At 37.8% G+C, this 17214-nt stretch overlaps 1 pseudogene; it reads left to right on the top strand.

Annotated features, from left to right (window-relative positions):
- The first annotated feature begins 16660 nt into the window (after positions 1–16660).
- On the top strand, positions 16661–17214 carry LOC127776364 (uncharacterized; annotated as a pseudogene).

The raw sequence follows: 17214 nt of genomic DNA, 5'->3' as shown, positions 1-17214 counted from the left end.
CGTATACTTCATAGTGGTCTTTTTACCATGGGAAACTGATTTGATCCTTCAGATGTCACTATACTTCATATTATCGATTTTTTTTCAGATTTTTTAGTTATTTGTATTAAATTTAGAAGAAAAAAAGAAGTACATGACAGAATATTCCCTCAAGATTAAAATATACTTATTTTACACCATTATGGAAATATGTTCTACTCTCCTGTTTCAGATCATAAGTCATTTCGACTTTGGTCAAAATCAAACTACTTTAAATTTGACTAATTTAAATTTGACTAAGTTTTTTAAGATAAATATAGCAATATTTATAACAACAAATTAGTTTCATTGAATCGATAATTGAATATATTTTCGTAATATATTGTCTCCGGTTAAAAATATTACTCTTTGATTAAATTTAAAATAGTTTACCTTTGACTAAAGTGAAAACGATTTATAATATAAAACGGAGGGAGAAGTAGATTTTGGCCGTGATCAATAACCTAAACGGTTATTAATTGGAACTGATGATTGATGGGTAGTGGAATACGATTTGAAATTTAACTTAAAAAAAGTGGTGATCAAGTGGATTTATTTGCTTGTGATACTCCTACCTCTTTGCCAGGTTGGAGGGGAAACGAGGTGCGACCATGCCTATTTTGACTACTTGACTTTAATTTCCTACTTTTAGTAGTGTTGATCTTAATTTGGACTTCTCAATAATTTCTTTCTCCTAATCAATCGAAAGTAGTAGGATGACTACACGTCTGTCCTACATTTTGCACGCTACATTCGTTGCCGGCCACTTGCATGGACTTTGACCATCCAAAGTTTGTTACAAGTCTATATATGTCCGGCCTGTGTTTGTTGTCAGGCTCATGACTTCAGTTAGAGCTGATTAGTGGTATGCATTCTCTTATGTCTTATCACTTTTTTAAAAATAAAATATTTATCCTTCGGCTATTCATCCAACATCCATTTTTCTCTTTTGTTGCGTTATTTGTGAAGGATAATATTGAGTGAAAACAAACAACTATATATTGTGCTTTGCTGGCCTAGATGTAAAACGAGAATTAAATTTAGTGTAACCCTATAAAAATAAAAAGAGAATTAGCAGGGCCGGCCTTGGCCCTATACAGCCGAGGCGACCGCCGGGGGCCCATGACGGTGGAGGCCCATAATGGTGGGGGCCAACACCTAATACTAGTAGTTTAGTACCTCATCCGATGTTGAGATCAATGATTTTTATTCAGAATTAAACGTGTTGCAAGCGAGTTTGTCAGATTTTTCAATGTCCGCGCCTGAGATTCTAAAGTTTGTTATGGATGCAGATTTCTATCCGAATATTTCAGTTGCCTATCGAATTCTCTTAACTGTACCTGTGACGTTAGCTTTAGCTGAAAGAAGTTTCTCAAAATTAAAGTTGTTGAAGAACTATTTGAGATCGGCTATGTCACATGAAAGGTTAAATGGCTTGGGTATGTGCTCAATCGAGAAGGATATTCTGAACACTATTGATCTTAATACCGTTCTTAATGATTTTGCATCAAGAAATGCCCGAACAAGTATCTTTTCATTGGAAGCAATGGATATGATGGGGTTCTATTCTTCATTAAGTTAATGAATAATGATATTAGTTCCAAGTTACAAATATATTGTTATTTTGGTCGACTTTATTTCTTGATAATTACCAGACATGTTAAATTTAATATATATATATGTATTTGTTTTCGTTTTGCAAGTAAAATTAGCGTCTATATATATATCATAAAATTATATATATATATAGCTGAGAGGACCCATCACGATGAGTTCGCCTTGTATCCACAAAATTATAGGACCGGCACTGAGAATTATATGAGTTATGCCAGCTAAAATCTAGAACTTTAAACTAACGGCTTGCTTCATATATACCCCACATGCGTGCCTAGCCATTGGCCATCGACTAAAGTGTGTTATATATATATATATATATATATATATATATATATATATATATATATATATATATATATATATATATATATATATATATATATATATATATATATATATATATATAGTCAGCAGCGTGTCTAAGATTTTTTTTATGCAGATCGATGATAATTTGATTTGTATTTTTTAATGTATCGTAAATATAGCATGTATACAGTATAAAAATTTATTAAAAATGCAGGATGATATATTAATAGCGTGGTGTTTTCTTCTCTTTATATCTTCACGGTAGTTTTTTCTCTTTTGACCGTACCTGGACCTTGGGTTGGTTTCTATGGATGGACCACCGCACACGGCATACCAGAACCATGCTCTCTGCCAATGTTGGTTATTTTTTTTCGCAGGCGGGTATAGTCATCGAAGCTAAATGGCTGATTGCAAAAATATAAATCGGGTTAAAACTTGTTGTCCGCCTGCGAAAATCTATTTTTGCAGGCGGACCACTTAAGCGGTACGCCTGCAAAAATACCCTTTATTTTTTACAGGCTTTACGTGGTCCACCTGCAAAAATCGGCATGGATATAAAATGACACAACAGCAGCCCAGATTTTTTCTAAGTCCCAGCTCTCCTCTCTCCCTCACTCAGCTCTCCTCTCTCCCTCACCTCACCTCTCCTCTCAGCAACCGGCGGCGTGGGCGGCGAGAACCGGCGACGGCGTGGGGTCGGCGGCGGCGGGGTCGGTGAGGCGCGGGGTCGTCATCGGCGGCCCACACCCCCGCACACACGGCGCGCCCCCACCCCCAGCGGCGGCGCACACCCTCCCTCCCAGATCCGGCCGAAGGGGGGAAGGGGGAGGAGAGGTGGCGGCGGCGGCGGTTCCTTCCCTCCTAGATCCGGCCGGAGGGAGAGCAATGGCGGCGGTGGCTGTTCCCTCCCTCCCAGATCTGGCCGGAGAGAGGGCGGGGGAGGGTAGTGGCGGCGGCATCGGTTCCCTCCCTCCCAGATCTGGCCGGAGGGAGGCCGGGGGAGGGCGGTGGCGGCACCGGCGGTTCCCTCCCTTCCAGATCCGACCGGAGGGAGGACGGGGGAGGGTGGTGGCGGCAGCGGCGGTTCCCTCCCTCCCAGATTTGGCCAGAGGGAGGGCAGTGGCGGCGGCGCCCCCCACCCCCGGTGGCAGCGATTTTTTTTTTGTTTGCGGCGATGATTTTTGTTGGCGGGTGACTGAGCTTTGCAGTCGTTTGCTTCCAAGAGGACCGTTCCCCTGCCTGGAACCATGGTTTTTGGCCGCCTGAAAAAACTAGAAGTTTTTCTAGTAGTGTCTAGATGCGCCCACATGTATATAAGTAAATACACCACATTGTTAATCAAGTATTATAATTTGTTATTGGAAAAAGAAGCAACTAAATTAGCAAAACATATTTTAAATTTTAACTAACTTTTTGTTTGATGGTGGAGATACAAAATAGACAAAATAATTAAAGCGAATGTTTACAGTTTTTAAATGCATTGGAAGGCAAATGTATATTATATTTTAGTGTTAACAAGTCAAATTACATTGCTTCCTGGATACTATGTAATAATCAAACATATAGATTGATAGTCCAGTTTTGCAAATGAAAAGGTCCATGTATATTTTACCCGAAAATTAAGCTGTGCATTACATACTACTCCCTCCATTATGCTTCCCCCTCGTCTCCCTCTTCGCCCTTTTCGCCAATGAAGCAAGCCACGCAGCGAGCAAGCAATGTGGCGGCGGGGTTGACCGAGGGCATTCGTATTCTAACGCGGGTGATATGGAGGCACGGGAAGCCGACATGTCTCCAACACCGATCTACTCGATAAGGCGAGGTGATCGGTTGGTGCATTGGAGATAGTGTGGAGATGGGAGTAGCGGTGTCTCCTCCATCTATGCGTGTCTCCTCCGTTGTTGGACCATTTGGATGAATGGATCTAGACCACGGAGGTTCGAGCGCCTCATTGTTAGCCACCTCCCACCGTCGTTATGCTTGGGAAATCCGTTGATGCTATTCGACACCGAGGAGAAGGTCATTGTAGATTTAGGGCTGGGGCTGGGGCCGTCAACATGGGGAGCACCGACATCAGCATCGGTGATGCCTGTGGGTGCCACGCACCTTCCTGGAAGCTATATCACTGGCACCTCCTCACTCACCTTGGTACTTTAGAGTGGACTCTCTAGGGAAAAACTAGTTCCGGATATCCGGAATAGAGACGTCAATATCTACGATGTCTTGACCTTCTTGGAGATATTACATTGGAGGTTTGGTGGGAGCGTCCTTGACGTCAGATCGGCTTTGATGGCTATAATGGTAGGAAGATATAGACAAATGACAGATTTACAGCTCAGTTACCCTCCGACCGACCGTTGATTTTCGAGATTCTGTTTCCAGTTAAAAGAAAGATAAGAACTACATACAACTTTTAAGCCATGGGAAAAACAATGGTTATGTAGATTTTCACTAACCATAGATGTATGCGTATATCTGTAAGGTGGTATAGCCTGGTATGAGTCTTGTGGAGAAGCAATGGCCGCGGGGCTTATACTTCAACGCTGTAACGCTTGGTTCTCAGATATCGGCTTGAGACATTTTTTCTATCTTTTCTTACCCTGAAAAGGTAAGGTTAATTTATGTCATTAAACCTATAACCATTTTTTGGCTAATCGGCTAATCTAGCATCCTTCGCCCCTCCATAGTAGCTAGCTTTCTTATTTTTAATCAAGTTTTGATTTTATAATTTGCAGACGTTCATATAGTAACTTCTGTAATAATTGGTTAGCACTTCTAAAGCAAAGACCGAAATAAATTTTCTTATCCATAAAAACTTAGGGCCTGTTTAAATCTTTTGGTAAAATTTTTACCTTATCACATCGAATATTTGGATACATATATAGAGTATTAAATATAGGCAAAAAAAAAAGTAATTAGACAGATTACGTGTAAATTGCGAGACGAATCTTTTAAGCCTAATTGCTTCATGATCTGACAATACGGTGCTACAGTAAATATTTGCTAATGACGGATTAATTAGGCCTAATAAATTCGTCAGGTATTTTACAGGCGGAATCTGTAATTTATTTTTATTAGTCAACGTTTAATACTTCAACTGTGTATCTGCATATCCGATGTGACATGCCAAAACTTTTCACCCTTGAATCTAAACACAGACTTAAGCTAGTCTCGGTACTTTGCAAAAAGACGGGTGTGTTGGCTACAGTGCACACAGACAGAGCAATCTATTAGCACGTGATTAATTAAGTATTTGATATTTTTTTTAAAAAAGGATTAATTTAATTTTTTAAGCAACTTTCATATAGAAACTTTTTTTTAAAAAAAACACACCGTCTAGCAGTTTGAAAAACGTACGCGTGAAAAACAAGGCACATGGGATGGGAAAAGAAAAGGGGCATTAAACGCACACCCTTATGGTGATTGCGTCGCAGGTCTGCTCATGCCATCCCATCACTTTCTTATCCGTTGTGTCCTTCCCATTAATCCAGGTTTTTTTGTTTTTCTATAGAACCACTGTCGTTAATTGGCCGGGTCAAAGTCACTGTGCATCGGTCGGTGGCAAATTCTGAAATCCCATAATTAAAAACCTGATGCATTTTAAAGTCCCATCTTCCATAAACCATAACAATAAACTACTGTTTGCTAACATCTATGATCGATAAGACAATTGTATAGTACATAGCTTCCATTTATTTAAACCTCTGTCGTCATTCCTTACAATTTGCCACCCCCATTCATGGGGAAATTAAATCAACATGGATATATATTAATAAACTATAAACCAATATGAATAAAAAAATTAATCCAACTACTAATAATCAAGTGGTTAATTGAGTACATAAACCACCATATCCTTATGTACTAGCCATATATGCGAATGACAGGTGGGCCCCACTTCAATTAACTCCCCGATGGAGGCGGGCAGCCGCCGTTGGAGCTGTTCGTCCCGCACGATGCCCCTGACCCCAACTGCTGCAGGTATACTCGCCGGAGAAACTGCAGGATCGACTCGCCGGAGACGACGCCGCCGCCGCCGCCGCCCAGCGGCCGAGCCGAGCTCGACGCGACGAGGAGCGCCATGATCGCCGCCAAGATCACCAGCACGACAATCCTTGGCTGCCTCATCATCACCATGTGTCCCGCTCAGAATTCAGAAGAGAGTGAACAGTGAGCAGAGATTAGCTAAGCTTCTGAGTTCTGATGCTGCTTCTGAATGCAGAGAGCTCAACTTTGGCAGTGAGATCGATCGATCGAGTTGGTGTGATTTCAAGTGCTATAGACACGGTTATATATATAGGGAATGGGATTTGGGTTGGGTTTATGGCTAATTAATTTAAGCTTAGGTAGCTGCTGCTGATGCTTCTTGAATGCGAGCTTGCATAGTGATCGATCGATCGTCATGCATATGTGTTACGTGTGGACCGGGGCCGCAAGTCTGAGAATTTGACGGGAATTCGGAATTCAGCATGCACGCATGGATGTTAATGAGCTAGTTAAGCTAGGCAGCTACGCGGATGCTGCATTGCTAGCTTCCTGCCGCCTGCAGCTGCTACTTGATTCGGTGAAACTAATGGTAGTTTCAGACATACTCCATCCATTCCAAATTGATCTACATATAGTTTTTTTAAGGTTATTCCTAAATGATCTACATATTTGTGTTTATTTATTAAGACTATTCCTTATTTATGCATTGGAGTAAATGGATATTGATGCATGCATCCATGCACACAGGTATTTATAACCCATATGCAATATCTTGATTTGCTATTGGCTAGGAAATAGTGGGGATGGTGCATGCATCAAGTTTGTTGCTGGAATAAATATAGTATGAGAGAGTTATTAGCTTTTCTTAGTCTTAGTGTACCTATGAAATATGTAGATCAATTTGGAATGGAGGGAGTAATACTTAACTTCAGAGATATACTATGGTCGAATCAGCTAGCTCGTCTATCCTCAACTTAAATTAGCTACTCCATTCATCCAAAAATAAGTTCAGTTATATTGGAGGAATAAATTAGTATAGAAGGAAAATCCAAAATACCTCTCATTGATAAGAAATTAGTAGCTAGTATTGGCAAATGTGTAGGTAAGATATATTGAAGAATAAAACTCTCGATTTGTGGATCGATCGAGGGTATGGTAGAGGATAAAAATAAACTTATTTTGAGACAAATATTCATTAGATACTAGAGAAGTTTCTTATTCTCAGACGTACTCCCTCGCCATTTGAAAATATGGTGTCATTCTAGTTTTATCTAAGTTAAATATTTATAAGTACCTTTGACCTTATATTTTTAAAATACCAACTATCTTAAGATCATAAGATTTATATTTTAATTCATCATAAAAATTATATTTTCAGATTCAATATAAGAAATATTTATATAAAATATAATTTACATGAATTTATAAAAAAATGATGGTCGGAGATAAAAGCGTTTAATATAGGATAAAGCTATAACGATAAATAATTTAAAACGAAAGAATCGCTACTTAACACTTAAAAATGTTAGCTAGTTCCTTGCCGTAGCGAAATATTATTATTATTTTAAGCGAGGACCAACCCCCATTTAATTACATTACTCGAAATGAATTAATATCTACGAGAAACGTGCATATCTTGTATATGTGGACCAGTAGTACACATACATATCCTCCTTCAGATTGTAATGTGGCCAAGTATGATTTCGAGGCTTAAACTAGTTTCCCAAATTAATTAAAGACCATACATACCCAGTGAATTGCATGCAACTGTTGGTGTCCCAACAGCAAATCTAGGGAGACAAATATTCATACGTTATAGGCCAATCGTTCGCTAAAAGAAGTGAGTTAATTAAGTTATCCAGATAAAATATAAAAAGTAGAAGCAGGAAACTTTTTGGAAGTGGACACGCATGTTTGCATATGTTACGTAGGCAGCAACTAATTAACCAGGGCATGCATGCATCTCTTAATATTAGGTTTCCTTTGACTTCAAATTCAACAGGATGTACAACAAGAATATGGATGAATTTCTGGTCAGAGACTAAATATACTGCACCCATATATTAGCATGAGCACATTCACGTTGGAGTTTAGAATTTGGTCTCTTCTCTGTGGATTATTCTCTCTGCCGTACGTGTAAAGATTTTCTCCGGTCTCCGCTCGTAATTGACTTGCTTTAAAGTCTAGCCAAACATGCTCATGACGTTATGTGGTTTAGACCTCTCTTTTGGAACACATATATCTCCCAGGTTTTAATTAGAGGGGTACGTGTTCATGCTTTATTAGAGGTGTTCATGACAGTTACACGTAGCTACTACCTCCGTATCAGGTTACAAGACTTTATAGCATTGTTTATATTTATATAGATATTAATGAATCTATGCACACATATATGTCTAGATTCATTAACATATATATAAATATGGGTAATGCTAGAAGTCTTATAATATAAGACTGGAGAAATAATTATTAGATATCAGTGATGATTTATTGATTGATAAACCAAATGGGAAAGATCGAGACCAACTTTGCGATGGTCTAGTAGTACAGTGGTACCACATATACGTGGGTCTATGTGAGTGGTCAACCATTTGGACAGAATTTTTCGTTTTTCACTGTTGGCCCTCACATCTAGAGACAACACTACTCTTCTATATTTAGGGTGAGTTCGAGGAGAAAGGGATTGAGAATATTGGAAAGATATATAAAACGATATGAGCAATTAGCGTATGATTAATTACGTATTAACTATTTAAAATTTTAAAAATAGATTAATATGATTTTTTAAAGTAACTTTTCTATAGAAATTTTTTTTAAAAAAACGCACTGTTTAGTAGTTTGGGAAGCGTGCGCCTGGAATACGATGTCCTTTCTCACCCTATGTCACCAGAACGAACGCTCCCTTAGTCATCGCCATTCAGTCAGTATTTGTTTGATATGCCAGAAAATTCGAGGAAATACTGAAACAGTATAATGAGAGAAATAATAGCAAATACTCCATCTGTCCCAAATTATAAGACATATATTTTTTTGCACGGTCTTCAATAACATACTTTGATCAGTATTTTATTTTGTTTTATAATCCCAACATATATAAAATTAGCATTATATGAAAGTACTTCAAAATTTGAATCTAGTGATATAACATGCATAACACTTAGTATAGATATAGTTAGTATGACTATTAGTAAAAAAAAAACTACCGAGTTTGAATTTCCTGAAAAAAGAGGCGCCTTATAATTTAGGACGGAGGGAGTACTCCCTTTGTCTAAAAATATAAGACGTATTTTATTTTGTACGACAAAGATTTAACCAATAATTGTTCTATTATGATATATTTTTTACAGGATATTGATGTTATTATATTTATATTCAAAAATACTTATGCTTATACTTTTGTATCGTATAATTGATATCCTATTGTTAGTTAAATTCAAGTCTTGTCATAATGAAACAGAATGGTCATTATATTTTTCGATGAAAAAATTCCCTGTGTACCTATAAAGCTTTCTCTGATATCTTCCATGCCCTTGAAATTTCCATAAAAGTCTCGCATTACAAATTCATAAATATTAAAGTCTCATACAACAAATTTCTATACTCTATAAATTTATATATTTTTTACCATAGAAAAAATAGACTTTTTCGTAAGAATTCAATGTAAACTAATTGTCAACTAACAAAAAGAGTATATATCGAAAGGATCCAAAACTAAAATTCGGGGGTATACAAGGAAATCAGTAAAATTTAGAGAAACAAAAGGGATTAGGGGAATGTTTTAGGTACACAGGGAATTTCCTCTATTTTGATAGAGGGTATATTTGAGAGCAATTTTGAGACATTTTTTAGAATTTCAATATAAATTGCCAAGAAATACCAAGGATATGTTATATATAGAGAGAGATGATTAGAGGATTGAGACATTTCCCCAAGCGAGTTAAGCTCGAGTAAACTTGAAGTGATATGATGTCTTCCTCTCCAAGTTACTCCCTTTGCTCAATATTTGATATTTAGGACAATATTTAGTTAAACTTTTAAACTTTGACAATTAAATTTACATTGAAATAAGTTTATAAACCTAATAAACTACTTCATCTCAAAATAGGTCTTATCCTAGGTAACAATATTTTAGGATGGAGGTAGTACTTTCTCCGAATTTTAATAGATAGTGTCGTTGACTTTTGAACATATGTTGGCTATTTATTTTACTCAAAATTCCGTGCAAATATGCCAACGCGTAACTCACGCTTGAAGTACTTCTAATGGGGTGTGTGTGTATATATATTGTCTGAAAGACAATGGTGTTATCTATTAAAAACATGAGAGAGTATAAGATAAATCTATAGACATATAATTATTTAAAAAAACTAAGCATTTTGATTATTTTTTTGTTGTTTCAAGTATCAAAATATTTATGACTAAAGTGAGTAAAATATGAGTATGCTCTATTCAAAGTTGTATAACTTTTTTAGTTTTCTATCTATAGTTTAATGTTTTTCTAACTGCTTAAGAATTTTGTTCTTGAACCTTCCGTATTTTTTTAATCAATAGCATTGACTAGGCAATAATGTTAGACGCGTACCACTAGCACGCTATTTTTGGAATATATATAATGGCATGAATGAAACAGAATTGCAACTTTCAAAGAATAAAAACTTTCTACTTTCGCTTACCATAATCACACCGTTTGTTTATTGTAGTGTCTATTTGTTTAGCTTTGACCTGTCTGGTCGCTGCTCATTACATTCCTTAGAGTTGGTGCCATTATTTATTCCCTCATTGAAAATAGTACGCCACCATTATCGGAAATGTTTTCTTTTCAACCGCATCTATCTATTATATATAAAAAAAATAAATTAAACTTTGTACAAAGGCTTCTAAACTAATGGACCGATTGACCCACTTTTTTTACCGTATAATCTAAACGGACAGGCCTCTCCGTTTAGCGCTATCACGCGACGCGCGTGGCAGCCGTCGGTCCGCGCTTGGTGACGTGGCGTCCATCCGGCGCGCACCGCGCGTCCCGACCGGCCGACCGAGCGAGCTCATGCGTCGCCTTTTCCGACCGAACGAGCGAGGGTTTACTGTTCAAATTTTTTGGGTGGCGCTCGACTCGAGAGAGAGAAAGAGAGAGAGAGAGGCGGAGAGTGAGAGAGAGGCGGAGGCGGCGTGAATCTCCAGCGAAATCCGTGGTGGAGGCGGCATGAATCTCCGGCGAAATCCGTGGCGAAGGGGGGATGGGGGAGTTGCTGCTGTTTCCTCCCGTCGCGCCGGCGTCGGCGGAGTCGGCGGAGCCGACGGCGGAGGCGCGGAGACGACGGTTTCCCCTCATCGCGCCGGCAGTTGCGGTGGGAAGCGTAGGCTGCGGCGGAGGTGGTTTTCTCTCCTCCAAATCCGGCGGCCATTTTTTTCTGTAAGTTGCGGCGTGATACGGCGGTTTCGTTGCGGTTTTTTTGAGCCGAAGAGGTGGAGTGATGGGGCTGTTTTTCCGTGCGTTTTTTGTGCCGGGGAGGTGGAGAGATTGGGCAGTTTTTCACTATGCAATTTGCTCCTCAAACCTCCCAGTTTGTTCTTCCCTATTCCCTCATTTCCCCTCTCTCTCCCTCATTCATCAGGTGCTAGTTCATCCTCTCGGTGAGCACAAGGTTGCGGTGGAATTCGCCCCCTCAAGCATCGGCTTGTGGATCTCGGGTTCCATTTGAAGGTATTTAAATTTCTCTCTCTATGTGGCTTATGTAGATTTTTCCGGTTGCAAGTTGATTACTAGTGATTACTAACATCCAAAATGAATTTCCAAAATTATTACTAACATTATTAGTTGCAAGTTGATTATTAGTTGATCGATGGTTAGTTGCAAGTTGATAACTAACATCCAAATTGAATTTCCAAAATGATTACTAACATTATTAGTTGCAAGTTGATTATTAGTTGATCGATGGTTAGTTGCAAGTTGATTACTAACATCCAAAATGTATTTCCAGGAATGGGAAAAAGAAAAACCATTGTACAGAAAGGCATGTTAGGCAAACCAGAGCCAAGTAAAAAAACAAGGGGGGTTTCGCAACGTGCTAAGAAAAGAAGTATCGGAGATGATCATGCAGATGACACAGAGCAACCTCCTCCAAAAAGGAGCAGATCAAAGGTATTAAGCATCCACCTATTTTTATGCATTTTTTGCCCTCAAGCAGTGTTTTGCTTTTTCCAATGCACTACATTTTCTTATGATGCATTAAGTTACTTCTCACTGTGCATCAAGTTACTTCTCACTGTGGATTAAGTTACTTCTCACTGTGCATTAAGTTACTTATGTTAAAATTCCTATGAGATTTCCAACACCAGTACTCATGGCTATGTAACTAGGGAATTCAAATTCAAGTTTATATTTTGGAAGTAACTTGCATGTTTCTAGGAAGCAACTTTTTGAGTTTTATAACAAGTAACTTTCTGTTCAAATTGCTCTGAGAGGCAACTAGATGGAATGTATCATGCTGTGTAACTAGGGAATGTGAATTCAAGTTTATCTGGAAGTAAGTTGCATGTTCATAGGAAGTAACTTATTGATTTGTTAGAAATAACTTCCTGTTAAAATTACTTTGAGATTTTCTGTTAACAAGTAAGAAGTTACTTCTCGATGTGCCTGAAGTTACTTCTCTATGTGTATTAAGTTACTTCTCTATGTGCATTAAGTTACTTCTCGCCGTGCCTAAAATATTTTGATGCTGTAGCTTGAGGGCAAGTTATTTTCTAGAACTAACTTAATGGCAAGTTACTTCTTGGTTCAGTTACCCTTTTTTCAACTGTTTTATGTATGTTTTTGAAAAAATAAACAAATGTTGATGTTTTTTTATTTTTCTTTTTGTTGTTTTATACATTTGCAGCAAGAAAGTAGCAGGGCTTCACCTATGAAACTTATAAAGTTGTATCCCCATATGACTGGCGAATAAAAGCGACTAATAGAGGGGGCTGGCTTCCATGGCCTCGTAGATCTCAAATGCTCGAAGCTCAGACCTGATTTGTGCAGCTGGTTGATGGAGCATTTCAATCCAGCAACCAATCAGCTTGTATTCCCTGGATGTGGAGCCATAGATGTGAATGAGGAGTTAGTGAAGTCTGTGCTTGGTATCCCTATGGGCGACAAAGATGTCTCATATGAGATGGAGTCTGAAGCTACAGAATTTGTGCTGAATTTGCTTGGAATCAACGATGGTATCTCACCATCACTGACTTCTCTTGGGATTCAATTGGAGAAGTTGAAGTTAGCAGATGACAAGTACCTGCGCATGTGGATCATCTACGCCATTTCTTCTGTTTTAGCACCAATGACGGCAACAACAGTCAGCCCAAGATGCTATCCTTCTGTTGTTGATGCTGGAAATATCAAGAATCTTAATTGGTGCAAGTTTGTCATATCTATTTTGCAAAAAGCTGCTAAAGCTGGGAAGAATACCAACTCAGCATGTCTCCTGTATATGATGGTAACAATGCTCACCTTTTTTTATTCGATCACTGTCCCAATGTAACTTTTATGTTTTTTAGAAGTAAGTTAAGCTGTCCAGGAAGTAACTTACATGTTCCTAGGAAGTAAATTCTTTCTGTTAAATTGTTATAAATAACTTTCTGTCAAGTAAATTCTCTCTGTGCATTAAGTTACTTCTCACTGTGCATTAAGTTACTTCTTACTTCTTACTATGCATTAAGTCACTTCTTACTGTGCATTAAGTTACTTCTTCATATATGCCCTGCCACATCTTTTTTTCCAATTTGTTTTTAAATTTAAATTACATCTGGAAGTTAACATATTTTGTAGGTTTTAAATCAAACAAGTTATGTACTTTTTTTTTACTTAATCTAAATGCTCTAATTTCTTTTGTAGATTCTTTATTTGGACTCGCTTTCGTTTAAAAATCTCAATGTTCCAGTGGAGGGTTATCGAGCTACTGTTTGGACGAATGAATTGATAAATCAAACAATATTAGCAGACACATCAGCAGACGGCTCCTTTGGAGCTTTACCAGTGAGTTTTTTTTGTAGTTGGCATACTTGCATCATTTTTAGTTTTTTGTTTGTTCATAACTTATGGATTTTATAATTGAAAATATAGCTTAGGAGCAGTTTTTCAGCATGAAGGGACCAATTTGTTTGGGAGCAATGTAGATTTTTTTAAGCTTCATAAATTCAAATGTGCCCAATACTATGCAGCAACAGGTTTATATTTTTTTCCCCACTTCTCTGTTTTACCCTTGGTAGATGTAACATCAACAAACTGCAAAAGTAACTTTGTGAAATCTGCATATGTAACTTCTCTGTTTTTTCTTTATATACAGGAAAATGACAGAATTGTGATCGCTGTGCAAAGTTTGTGTGAAGGGTTTTCAGGTTTGGTCATGAAATTTGTGAGACAGATTTTCGGCCTTGATTTTGTGTATCCTAGGGGTAGCCAACCAAGGAAAATGCGAATGAACCGGAAGAAACGTGCACAAAGGCCTAAAAGAGTTTAGCAAGATGAAGATCTAGGTTTGGTTTTTTCACTATGTTTCTATTGATTATTGTACAGAATAATTAATATAGCCATGTTCTACCACTCTGCACAATTTGAATCTCATTAGTATCATTGTTCTACCACACTGTTTTTTTACAATGATTTGAACTGAATTTTTAGTTTTTTACATTTGTCCAAACAACTTCCTACAGTACACTAAGTTACCTTTGTTCTTTTTGGTAGATGTAACTTCAAGTGATGATGAAGATTTTGTTGCTGATGAAGAAGTGGAAGACACTGAGGAAGATGAATATACTGATGAAGATGGAGATTCTGATGATGATGAGGATGAAGGAGAAGAAGATGACGATGATGAAGGAGAAGAAGATGACGATGAGGATAGGTCAGAAAATGATGACAATGATGGTGCTGAAACTGGAAGAAGTGGTGAGCAGGCTAATGCTGCAACTAATGTTATTGGTTGCAAAGGAGATGATACAAATGAAGGGATTGGCAGCGGAGGCAAAGACGTTGATGATGTTACTGGATGCAAAGGAGATGACACAAATGAAGGGATTGGCAGCGGAGGCAAAGGCGCTGATGATGTTATTGGAAAAGGGAAACAAGTAGATGAAGGTATTGGGTTTGGTGACAAGGAAAAACATGAAGAAAAGCAAGCACCCAATGTTGTAGCACAAAATGTTCCAGAATCAGAGAAGCAACCAGTGCAAAAGGCAGAAAAATATCCTTTCCTAACAACAACCATTGATTCACATGAAGTTCCAAACTTCAATCTTGGTTTTGATAGCTCTCAGGAAGTTGTGCAAACACCAAAGGGGCAAGAAGCAGCAGGAACATCTCGAGGTAAAGAATTTACTGGAATTATCACAAATGAGGACTATGGAAGTTTTACTACTGAAGACTATGAAAAGGTTGGGAGAGAAGCAATTGAGGCCTTGCCAGCAAATCTGCCACAAAATCACCTGTCGCTGAAATAATCTCCAAGGAACCTATTGCTTGTGAAGTAGAAGAAGAAACACCTGTGCCACATGAGTACAATAAAAGGGTGGTGAAACCAGCAAAATTCAAAAGGTCACCCTTCATTGATTATGAGAACAAGAAGCAGTTCGTGGTTTCTCGAGTTATAAACGAGGTATATGATGACATTTGCAAGAATGGAGGGAGAACTAAGTTAAGAAGGAATAGGTACAATCACATATTTTTTGCTGTACACAGTACTTTTTTACTTTTTAGTAAAATGATCTTTGTAGAACTAACTTCACTTCTCATAGAAGTAAAATTACCTTCTTAAATAAGTAACTTCACATGCCATTGAAGCAACTGCATTTTGGTTCATACCTTCCATTTGTTGTGTGCATATTAGTTCTGCACACGACCCAGCAATTTTTTCCAGACAAACTTTCTACACACCCCTGTGCAGTAACTTTACATGTCATAGAAAGTAACTTAACATGTCACTGAAAGTAACTTAACATGTCACTGAAAGTAACTTACCATGTCATTGAAATTAATTTAACATGCTACAGTAGTTGTACAAGGTATACTAATTTGCTTATTTATTTTTTTTCTTTTTGCTTTTGTTAAATGCAGCCGAAAGATCATTGATACAGGAGAATATTATATTTATCTTGGCGATCTTGCGAACTCTGTCAAACCTATGGGCTCACTGGACAATAATATATGTGAATTGGCATTAATTGTTCTGTCTGCTGATATCAAGGACAATTCGAAGAGAATTTTTCCTGCCAGAATAGGAGTGACTATATAAAATTTACAAAAATCTCTTACTTTTTAATGTACTATTACTATCATTGCAACACCTTATGTTTTTTTTCCACATGGTGCAGGGATATTTGTTGGATTCGCAGTTGGACAGGAATGAGCTCAAGAAACATTTCGATCAAACGAGAGCGAACCGTCTTGACCATAAAGAATTAGTAAGAAAATATATATTCCAGTTGTCAATGACATGTAAAGTTACTTATTCCTGTTTGCTTGTAGAAGAATTATTAAGAAAATATATATTCCAGTTGTTAATGACATGTAAAGTTACTTTTCTTGTCTGCATGTAGAAGTAACTTAAATGTCTCTGCAAATTAACTCAGCATGTTTGTGGAAGTAACTTTTTCTGTTATATTGACAGGAAATGTTATTCTGAAACACTTTTTATTATCCTTTTATACTTACTAAATTATGATCCTTTTTTCCACTCCCCTCCCTCTTTTCACTTGAATGCAGGCATTTTTTCCCATTCTCCAGAAATTGGGTAATGGGAATGATAAGGCTGGTCACTATTTCATGGTGTGCCTTAATCTGAAAGCTGAAAGATTCGAGGTTTATGATTCGCTGAGAGGAGAAGATGACGAAGAGCTGATTTCAGCATCTCATCTTGTTGTTGCATCCATCAAGACCATGTGGGATAGGTTTTACATGAGGTCTTCGAAGAAAACCATCTAGAATTACCCACTGATTTTCATTGATGGCCCAAAGCAAGATAACATGTACGTAACATGCTTTTTTTTAGTTAGTGATTTTCATTTATTGTTTTTAGTCAAACTTATCCCTGTTTTGGTTTTGCTAACAAAAACAGCCGGGATTGTGGTTTTTATATGCTGAAATTTGTGGAGTTGTGGGATGGCAAACAGTTGCCAGCATTTGAACCAAGTGACATCCCCAACATTAAGAAACTACTTACACACAAGATGCTCTCGTTTCAAGAAAATCGTGTGCAATGGATGCAAGTATTATGGGGCAAAGAGCCTGATCCTACACTTAAGGTAAAGTAA

The sequence above is a fragment of the Oryza glaberrima genome, chromosome 6, assembly GCF_000147395.1.
Source record: "Oryza glaberrima chromosome 6, OglaRS2, whole genome shotgun sequence".
In the NCBI taxonomy this organism is placed as follows: domain Eukaryota; kingdom Viridiplantae; phylum Streptophyta; class Magnoliopsida; order Poales; family Poaceae; genus Oryza; species Oryza glaberrima.
This window is presented reverse-complemented; position numbering and strand designations above follow the sequence as displayed.